Genomic DNA, 10,255 nt, shown 5'->3' on the forward strand with positions numbered 1-10,255 from the left:
ATGTGGGAACTCTTTCAAGACTGTTTGAAAAGCATTACATTTGAAGCTGGTTGAGAGAATGCTAAGAGTGTGCAAAGCTGTCATCAAGGAAAAGGGTGGCGACTTTGAAGAATCTCAAATATAAAATATATTATGATTTGTTTAACACTCTTTTGGTTACTACATGATTCCATATATATTATTTCATAGGTTTGATGTCTTTACTATTATTTTACAATGAATAATGTAGTACAAAAAAATAAAAACCCTGGAATGAGTAGGTCTTCTAAAACATTTGACTGGTAGTGTATAAATATCTAAAAATATGAATACCATTTTAGTTCCAGTAGTATGATTACCCTGTAGCTGCAAGATCGTTGGTTCTAGCCCTGTTTCAGATATCCTCCGAATATTCACTACATAGTGTGTGTGTGTGTGTGTGTGTGTGTGTGTGTGTGTGTGTGTGTGTGTGTGTGTGTGTGTGTGTGTGTGTGTGTGTGTGTGTGTGCCTTGGCGATGTGCATGTGTGTATGTGTGTTAGACAGTATCACAGAGCAATACAGCTTTTACAGCCATGCAAGAATACAATCATTGACCTCTGTACAAAGACATAGAAAGCCATTCTCTATCTTTATTCACCCTGGTAAGAGAACTTTATCTCAAAGCCCTGATGCTGACTGTTGTGAAGAAGGGGAGAGCAGCTGGGAATGATGAACATTCCTCTACTGTGTCTTTGAGCAAGGCAGTTAACCCCCAACCCTTTCCCTTTTTCTTTCCACTGATGCTGAACCAATTAAAACTCCCAGGGCCAGCTATGGGCCAGCCCTGTGTACCCCAATATGATCACTCCGAACTTCAATAGACACACACACACACGCACACACAGCTGGCCAGCGTAAATGTTTTATAGAGGATAGGAAAGGAAACTATCAGTATCTTGACTCAGAGTATTCTGAGGAAGAACTGGGGATGTTAGTGCAGAAACTCACCAAACAAAACACAAGATAAAACTAAACGTGACATTCTGTGCTATTTACAGGCAGCTACACAAAACCAGATCCCACAGTACACAAAGGGAATATGGCTGCCTAAATATAACGATAAACAGCTGCCTCTGATTGCGAACCATACCAGGCCAATATACCCCCCCCGCAAAACCTGACTGATTAGGGGAGGGTCCGGGTGGACATATACTGCCGGGGGCGACTCCGGTGCGTGGGAAAGTACCCACTCCGCTAGCAGATACGTCACCATCTTCAATGAAGGCTCTGGTGCGGGGATCATCGCTGGATGTTCCGGACCGTGGATCATCGCCTGGAGGCTCCAGACCATGGATTGTCGCCGGAGGAACCGGACCGTGGGTCGTCGTGTCGCCGGGAACTCCGGACCGTGGTTCGTCGCCGGGGACTTCGGACCGTAGATCGTCGCCGGAGGCTCTGGACTGCAGCTTCTCAGGAGGCTCTGGACCGTGGGAACCGTCTCAGAAGGTTCCGAGGCAGTCCACGGACCGTGGAGACTGGGGACTCTGGACCGTGGCTCTGGGACACCGCAGACCTTCTCAGGAGGTTCCGGACTGGGACCCCTCGTGGTCTCCGGACCGGTGTCTCAGGAGGCCCCGGACAGTCCGCCTCACGAGGTTCCGGACTGTGGACCGTCTCAGGGGACTCTGGACCGTGGTTCGTCGCTGTGGACACCGGACAGTAGATCGTCGCCGGAGGCTCTGGACTGGGACCCCTCGTGGAGGCTCCGGACCGCCGACTGTCTCTGGAAGTTCCGGACTGTGGACCGTCTCAGGAAGTTCAGGACTGTGGACCATCGTTGGAGGTTCCGGACTGTGAAGCGCCGTTGGAGGATGCCAACCCTCGCACGGCAAGTGGGGGAGCTAGCACAGGATGCACTGATACAGCACAACCCATCCTGGACAGATACCCATTTTAGCTCGACAAGTGTGAGGACCTGACACAGGACGTACTGGGCTGTGAAGGCGCACTGGAGACCTGGTGCGTATAGCAGGCATCAAGCATCAGCATTTGTCCATTAACTTCTCGGCAGTCTCTGACTCACCCCTCAACTTCGCCGACCAAATGTGGGCTGTCTTTTGGGCTTGTGTCGTGGCCGCGAACCCTGGCGTCATCGCTGTTGTTTCCTCGCTGCCTCCGCCTGCTTCCATGGCAGGCTTCTGTCTCCTGCCATAATCTCTTTCCACGCCCAGGATGTCCTCCACTCCTGGCTTTCCTCCTGGGCACGCTGCTTGGTACATTGTTGGTGGGATCTTCTGTCACGCTCGTCGAAATGATTGGACCAAGGTGCATATTGTGTCGAATTCCACATGTTTAATAATTAATAAACTCACCAAACAAAACAGAAGAAAAACTAAACGTGACGTTCTGGGCTGTTCACAGGCAGCTATACAAAAACAAGATCCCACAAAACACAAAGGGGAAATGGCTGCCTAAATATGATCCCCAATCAGAGACAACGATAAACAGCTGCCTCTGATTGGGAACCAAACCAGGCCAACATAGAAATATAAATCACCTAGATGAACCACCCTAGTCACACCCCGACATAACTAGCATAGAGAATGAAAATCTTTCTATGGTCAGGGCGTAACACACACACAGATCGTTGAGTAGAACATGAGATGTCCGGATGACTGTATGTATGTGTCAGTAGTAGAGTAGTCTGATTCTAACATAGGATTCATAGTAGAGAGAAGCCAACCAGAATACTGTCTTCGTCTGCCTCCATTATCTCAACCAATCATGATTTTTTATCATACAAATCACATTAAAGCGTCCGTGGTATTTTACCGGCTCGCCATGCCGGCATTACATTTCATATAATACTTTCTATTACAGCATAATCTCACTTTTATTTAGTTCCATCTCTTTTACATCTAATTCATTGTTTTTAAACTTTAGATCCAATTTTTGCTTCGCTGTGCCACTCCTCTCTGGCAAGTAATGTATATTATTTTGATAAAAAGGGCTAGTTGCCGTCACATCTTAGATTGCATTCCATCTTTGTTGTTTACTCAGTGAAGCCTGTACTCGAGTGAACTGTGTGTGTGGGCGTGTAACATCTGTATTAAAAACCGGATGGGAATTAAAGTACATGGTTCAGTCGGGGTTCATATAGGCTGATTCAAAGTGTGTAGTCTCTGTAGTGGGCTGAAACCCAGTGATTCTCCACTGAATGTTGGTTGTAATTACAGAGTAAGGCATGGAGAGTTCTCATATGTTTCATTCTACAGAAGAGGAAGGAAACGTTTTTGTTTTTCAACAGCACCATGAAAGCTTTAATATGGGTGGTATCTAACAGACGGCCCTCTGGCGTGTGTCTCATAGTTGACTTACTATCCACAATATAGAGAAGCAGCCAATGACATGTTGCACCTGTTAGTGTACAATCACCTTGAGTCAAGCAACAGTGAGCCCCACTAACACATCTACAGCAGTAAGGTTTTGTCACCCAGTATGTCCTGTCTACTCTCCCATGCCATAGAGATAATGTTGTATCTCCATTTTAAAGTAGTCAATTTTCTTCTTTTGATGTTTGAAAAGTGTAAAGCTAATATTGGTGACTTACGAACCAAATATTTTGTTGTTCATGTATGGTGGACAGTAGATATAGACTACATATACAAAAGAACGTGGACAGCGCTTCAAATTAGTGGAGTTAGCTATTTCAGTCACACCCGTCGCTGACAGGTGTATAAAAATCGAGCACACCGCCATGCAATCTCCATAGACAAACATTGGCCTTACTGAAGAACTCAGTGGCTTAATGAATTGTGTGGTAACATCATAAAGCCATTTACAAACTAATAAAGGTAATACTCAGATTTGCTGATTGCTCCCAACCCATTGGAATCCTCACCCAGTTGACTACTTTAAAATGCTGGAAGCCCTCAATAGCAATGTGCATGCGAAAAAACAAGTTATTTCCAAGTAATGACCTCCATGTCCCATTTGTAGACATTATTGACCCCTGGCAGGTCAGTGAGAGAGGACTACCAGCACGTGCACACACAGATGGGTATTTACCCTGTTTAATTATTGAAAATTATCAGTTTAAAAATCACCCGTTTATAGTGTCAGTTGAAGTGGATTTTTCCAGTCGTAGGTGGTAAATATCACCTTCCCACTTTGTTATGAACTCAGCATCAGTCCCGGAGATAATGTCTGAACTGCTGGAGGATTGTTCAAGTCGGTTGCTCATCTGTTGGTTGAATTGTTTGTTTGGCAGCCACTCGTCGTCTTCCGTTGTAGTCAAGTGTCTGTGGCACCCAGCCAGTCCGGTATGCTATAGAGAGGAAAACACGCATGAGCAAGGAGCCATTCTGAACAGAAGTATTCCACCACACATGTATGGTCCACCTGGCAAGGACATCGGCGGCTGGTTGTTGTTGTTGTAGCAGCATCAGTTTAGCGGTAGTCTTCCTCCTCTAGCAGACAACCCCAGAAAGAAATGGAAATTCCATTTTAAGAGGTTCAGATTGCTCGTTAGTCAATGAGGCCCAAGTGTGGCAGACCTCAATTCTCTTCTCCAAGGTGAACAGCCAAGGGGGTGGAGTCTACAATAAATACATTCAGACAACAAGGAAGAGAACACAGCAAACCAAGTTAAATTATGCCAAGTAAAAAGATACACAATTTCTAAATGAAAAATGCACTGCAAAACTCTGAATACATAATAAATACACAAAAAAAGGACTGGTCTCCAATTTGGGGAAGAACAAGGAAGGGCAATATGTGACATGTGCTTGTGTGTGTGTGTGTGTGTGTGTGTGTGTGTGTGTGTGTGTGTGTGTGTGTGTGTGTGTGTGTGTGTGTGTGTGTGTGTGTGTGTGTGTGTGTGTGTGTGTGTGTGTGTGTGTGTGTATTACACAGTCCCATTATAGTAAAGTCCATTTCAGCTGAATGCATTCAGTTGTACAGCTGACTAGGTCTCCCCCTTTCTCTTCCCAGACTGAGGGAACCAGCCAGGTCACCCAGTGATACAAGTCAGTTTGACGTCCATCCATGTCTGAGGACGTCGTCGGGAGATGATGTAGGGGCCACTAGGGGCAACAGTGAGCGTTGTTACCTTCTAGAAGGTTTGGGTTTGCTAGGGCGTTGTGGCCGGGCATGCCAGATGGGAGTAAGCATCTGCCTCTTGTGCCAAAGGTCACATGTTCAAAGAGATCAAAAGTTATTTTTGAGATTTTGTTTTTCAGCCTATCCCAAACCTTAATCCTTCTGAGTTAATTCCTAACCTCCTGATTTCAGAGTTAATACCTAACCTTCAGATTTCAGAGTTAATGCATACATTTAACTTTGAAGTTTGACATAACCTCCTGATTTCAAAATGTCCTAACCTCCTGATTTCAGAGTTAATACCTAACCTTCAGATTTCAGAGTTAATGCATACATTTAACTTTGAAGTTTGACAAGCATGGACAAATGTCTCTCTCTCTCTCTCTCTCTGTTATTGGTTATTCTCTCTCTCTCTTGGTTCTTCTCTCTCACTCCTCTTGGTTCTTTTCTCACTCTGACTCTCTTGGTTCTTTTCTCACTCTCTGACCCTCTCTCTATTTCTCTACCACTCTCCCTACTCCCTTCTCTCTGTTTTGTGGTTCTAAGCTGTAAAAAGAGTTTGGGTTAAAATGTCCGTTCCTGATTTTAGGTCTGTGCTCTCAGTCCTGGAAGAAGCAAAGGTTCTCTGAGAAAGATATCATTAGACTAACAGATTCACACATCAGCGGTGTTATAGTACTGACTATCTTGCAAGACACAGCTAATAATGATAGGATTTATGAACAGTCCCAAACATGACAGTATTTAAAACTTGCATAAGTGTTGTGTGTGTGAGTTTGTATGGGTACATATTACAGTGGTTGAACAGGGCTTTCAGGTAAAACAAAAAAATAAGTAAAAAGATTTCTTAATTGAAAATGGCTGAAGTAAAAGTAAAATTCACCCAGTAAAATACTACTTGAGTAAAAGTCTAAAAGTATTTGGTTTTAAATATACGTAAGTATCAAAAGTAAAGTATTAATCATTTCAAATTCTTCATGTTAAGCAAACCAGACGGCATCAGTTTCTTTTTTTCCATTTACAGATAGCCAGGGGCACACTCCAACACTTAGACATCATTTACAGATAGCCAGGGGCACACTCCAACACTCAGACATCATTTACAGATAGCCAGGGGCACACTCCAACACTTAGACATAATTTACAGATAGCCAGGGGCACACTCCAACACTTAGACATAATTTACAGATAGCCAGGGACACACTCCAACACTCAGACATCATTTACAGATAGCCAGGGGCACACTCCAAAACTCAGACATCATTTACAGATAGCCAGGGGCACACTCCAACACTCAGACATCATTTTGCAAATGAAGCATGTGTGCTTAGTGAGTCCGTCAGATCAGAGGCAGTAGGGATGACCAGAAATGTTCTCTTGATAAGTGTGTGAATTGGACCATTTTCCTGTCCTGCTATGCATTCAAAATGTTATGAGTATTTTGGGGGTCAGGGAAAATGTATGGAGTAAAAAGTACAGCATTTTCTTAAGGAATGTAGTAAAGTAAAAGTAAAAGTTGTCAAAAAAATATATATAGTAAAGTACATGACTTAATGACTTAATGACTTAAGCAGTACTTTCAAGTATTTTTACTTAATTACTTTACACCACTGGCCCCAATGTCCACCAACCAACCTACAGTAACAACCTACAGGCCAATTGTCACACACACACGCACACACACACACACACACACACACACAAGTATTTGCAGTGAGAGGTTGTCTATGTTCTATAGGAATGGGCACGGTTATTCGAATATCCAAACGGACGTTACTATTTAAATACTTGCGAGAGTATTTGTTGTTTTAGGAAACAAATCATAGGCTTAATTTAACAATGAAAAGGTTTTGTCTCAAATAAATAAAATGATCTATGTGACATTCCTACACACAAGGATATATACCATGAATTGAATAAAACAACAAACTTTTGAACATAGTTTTTTATAACGTGCACCCCATAAAAAAGAGATACCGGTAGCCTACACAGGTTTCACGCATGTAGCTCGTTGTTGTTGGCACCAGTCAGATGCTCCATGTGCAGCAAGGTGAAGAGGGAGATCTCTAATCACTAGAATTGAAAATTATGGAATTAAGTTAGCTAAATGAGAAGGGTTAGGCTACAACGAGCGTGTAGGCTGCTGTTTATTCTGAATGGAGTTGTTGTAGACAAACAGAATTTGGCTACGTGTTGAAATGCTCATATGTTTCATTGTAGCTTCATGTGTTTTCTTATCACCATGACCACAACTTTCTAAAACAATGTCAAATATATAGAAGAGATATAGACCATCCACTGAGCACACAATGGTTGAATCAACGTTGTTTCCACGTCATTTTAAATGAAACTGCGTTGAACTTGCGTTGCCTGTGCCCAGTGGGTAATGATATCAGGAGGCCCAAAGAAGATGGTGAGAAGGACCACTTAAACTATTTTAGAAGAAGGGGACTGCTGTTGAGTGAGAAACCCTCTCTTCCTGTCTGGTGTGAACTGAGGACACATTGGACAGTGACAGGTTTACTTTGAAGAGGATCAAATATAGACACACACACGCACATGCGCACACACACACACACACACACACTCTTCCAAGAGCCTTGCCAGTGCCTGCGGAGGATGACAGGTTGACTTTGAGTGGGATTAAGGATGTTTGCCCAGGCCAGCTCAGAGCCCCAGCCTTGCAGTGTCTCCCCAGTGTCTCCCCAGTGTCTCCTAGTGCCAAGTCCCCCTCCGGCTGGCTGCTTTGTCTAACCTCCGGCAGGCACAGAGACAGTACTGATCTCTGACTGGGACATGGTGAATATACCACTCCACTCGAGCAGACTAATGTCTGGGGCTTGGTGAATGGGGCCCTAATACCAGCTCAATGAAGGGAGAGAACAAGGAGAAAACACACACATATGCACATCGCCAAGGCACGCACACACACCCACACACACGCACACACACACACAGGAGGTGTAGAAACTTGATGTTCAGCCAAGTGCTACAGAGGGAAAAGTGCTCTTTCCATCCCCTTAGGTCTTGTCAGGACATGTCCTGAGCTCTCACATTACACTATCTACTGCATAGATGTAAGAGACAAGCATGTGTTTTTGCCTGGGCAACATATTTAGTATTATGAATGCTCTGTATTCAGTGGCTTTTAGAGACTGTGGGTTTGTAAATGACAAACAGACTACAGTCACCAATACAGCTTTACATGTTCTGTACAGTTCAAACATCACACAGCCTGGATCATTCATGCATTGATACTCAACAATATACTATTATTCTCCTAGCTAGCACACCACATAGGTTCAGTCCGTTCACCCCTCCAGTGCCTGCCCTCAGTGCAGGTGTCTGGGGTTTTCTTCTGTGTTCAGATCTGTGCCCCGTGTAGCACAGTTGGATTGCTTCTCCAGGGTTGTTGGGTTTGATTCCCACAGTGGATCAGTATGAAAAAAGTATGAAAATGTATGTACTCATTACTGTCAGTCGGTCTGGATAAGAGCATCTGTTAAATGACTTAAATGTAATTGTAGAGAAAATGAAAACATCAGCAGCAGCTCCTGAGGCAGTCTAAGGCCTGGATAGGGGTTTGATCAATCAACATCTTTGATAAAATCAGAGCCTTTTTTAAGTTGATCAACCTGTCCCAACTTACCTGTCCCCAACCCTAAATACATGATCCATACTGTATGTCAACTAGATTCAGCTGTGTGCCGATTTCTTTCTTGAGCAGATGGTCAACGGTACAGAACATAATTACAAATAATTTGTAGACTACAAATTGATAGCAAGAAGCCCAAAGCTTCAGCACATTTCCCCTCCCTCTATACAGTTGCTACTGTATATGAAAGATGATGTTAAAATAAAGACATGTTCCATGGAGAAAGAGATTAACTCGCCGAACATTAAGTCGTACTTCCAAGTACACAAAGAAAAGCATTTGAAAAGTGTTAATAAGATAACGCTATTTGGGAACGTTTGGGCTAACATAACATTCAACCTGCCCCTTGAATCACAACTTCGCACCAAAGGCATTTTAAACAAGGAAACTCCAACGCACATGCAACTGGTTCTCTTGTTTAATCACAAACATTCTATAACCCCTCACATCAAGCCTAGTCTCATATACCAGATGTTTGGTATGAGGACAGCAAACAACATTGGTTGGGGTGGAGGGGTCGATGTACAATGCAAATGTCTAGCAACCCAAATCTCATCACGGACAACTTAAATATTTTTAGCTAATTAGCAATTTACAACTATTTAATAGTTTTTAGATACCATACAACTAAACTCAGCAAAAAAAGAAACGTCCCTTTTTAAGGGCCCTGTCTTTCAAAGATAGTTCGTAACAATCCAAATAACTTCACAGATCTTCATTGTAAAGGGTTTAAACACTGTTTCCCATGCTGGTTCAATGAACCATAAACAATTAATGAACATGCATCAGTGAAACGGCCATTAAGACACTAATAGCTTACAGACGGTAGGCAATTAAGGTCACAGTTATGAAAACTTAGGACACTAAAGAGGCCTTTCTACTGACTCTGAAAATCACCAAAAGAAAGATGCCCAGGGTCCCTACTCATCTGCGTGAACATGCCTTAGGCATGCTGCAAGGAGGCATGAGGACTGCAGAGGTTGCCAGGGAAATAAACTGCAATGTCCGTACTGTGAGACGCCTAAGACAGCACTACAGGGAGACAGAACGGACAGCTGATCGTCCTCACAGTGGCAGACCACATGTACAACACCTGCACAGGATCAGTACATCTGAACATCACACCTGCGGGACAGGTACAGGAAGGCAACAACAACTGCCCGAGTTACACCAGGAATGCACAATCCCTCCATCAGTGTTCAGACTGTCTGCAGTAGGCTGAGAGAGGCTGGAATCAGGGCTTGTAGGCCTGTTGTAAGGAAGGTCCTTACCAGACCTCACCGGCAACAACGTTGCCTATAGGTGTCTCACCAGGGGTGATGGTCGGATTCACGTTTATCGCCGAAGGAATGAGCGTTACACCGAGGCCTGTACTCTGGAGCGGGATCAATTTGGAGGTGGGTCCGTCATGGTCTGGAGCGGTGTGTCACAGCATCATCAGACTGAGCTTGTTGTCATTGCAGGCAATCTCAATGCTATGCGTTACAGGGAAGACATCCTTCTCCCTCATGTGGTACACATCCTGCTTCATGACCCTCCA

The sequence above is a fragment of the Oncorhynchus masou genome, chromosome 29 (assembly GCF_036934945.1).
Source record: "Oncorhynchus masou masou isolate Uvic2021 chromosome 29, UVic_Omas_1.1, whole genome shotgun sequence".
Taxonomy (NCBI): domain Eukaryota; kingdom Metazoa; phylum Chordata; class Actinopteri; order Salmoniformes; family Salmonidae; genus Oncorhynchus; species Oncorhynchus masou.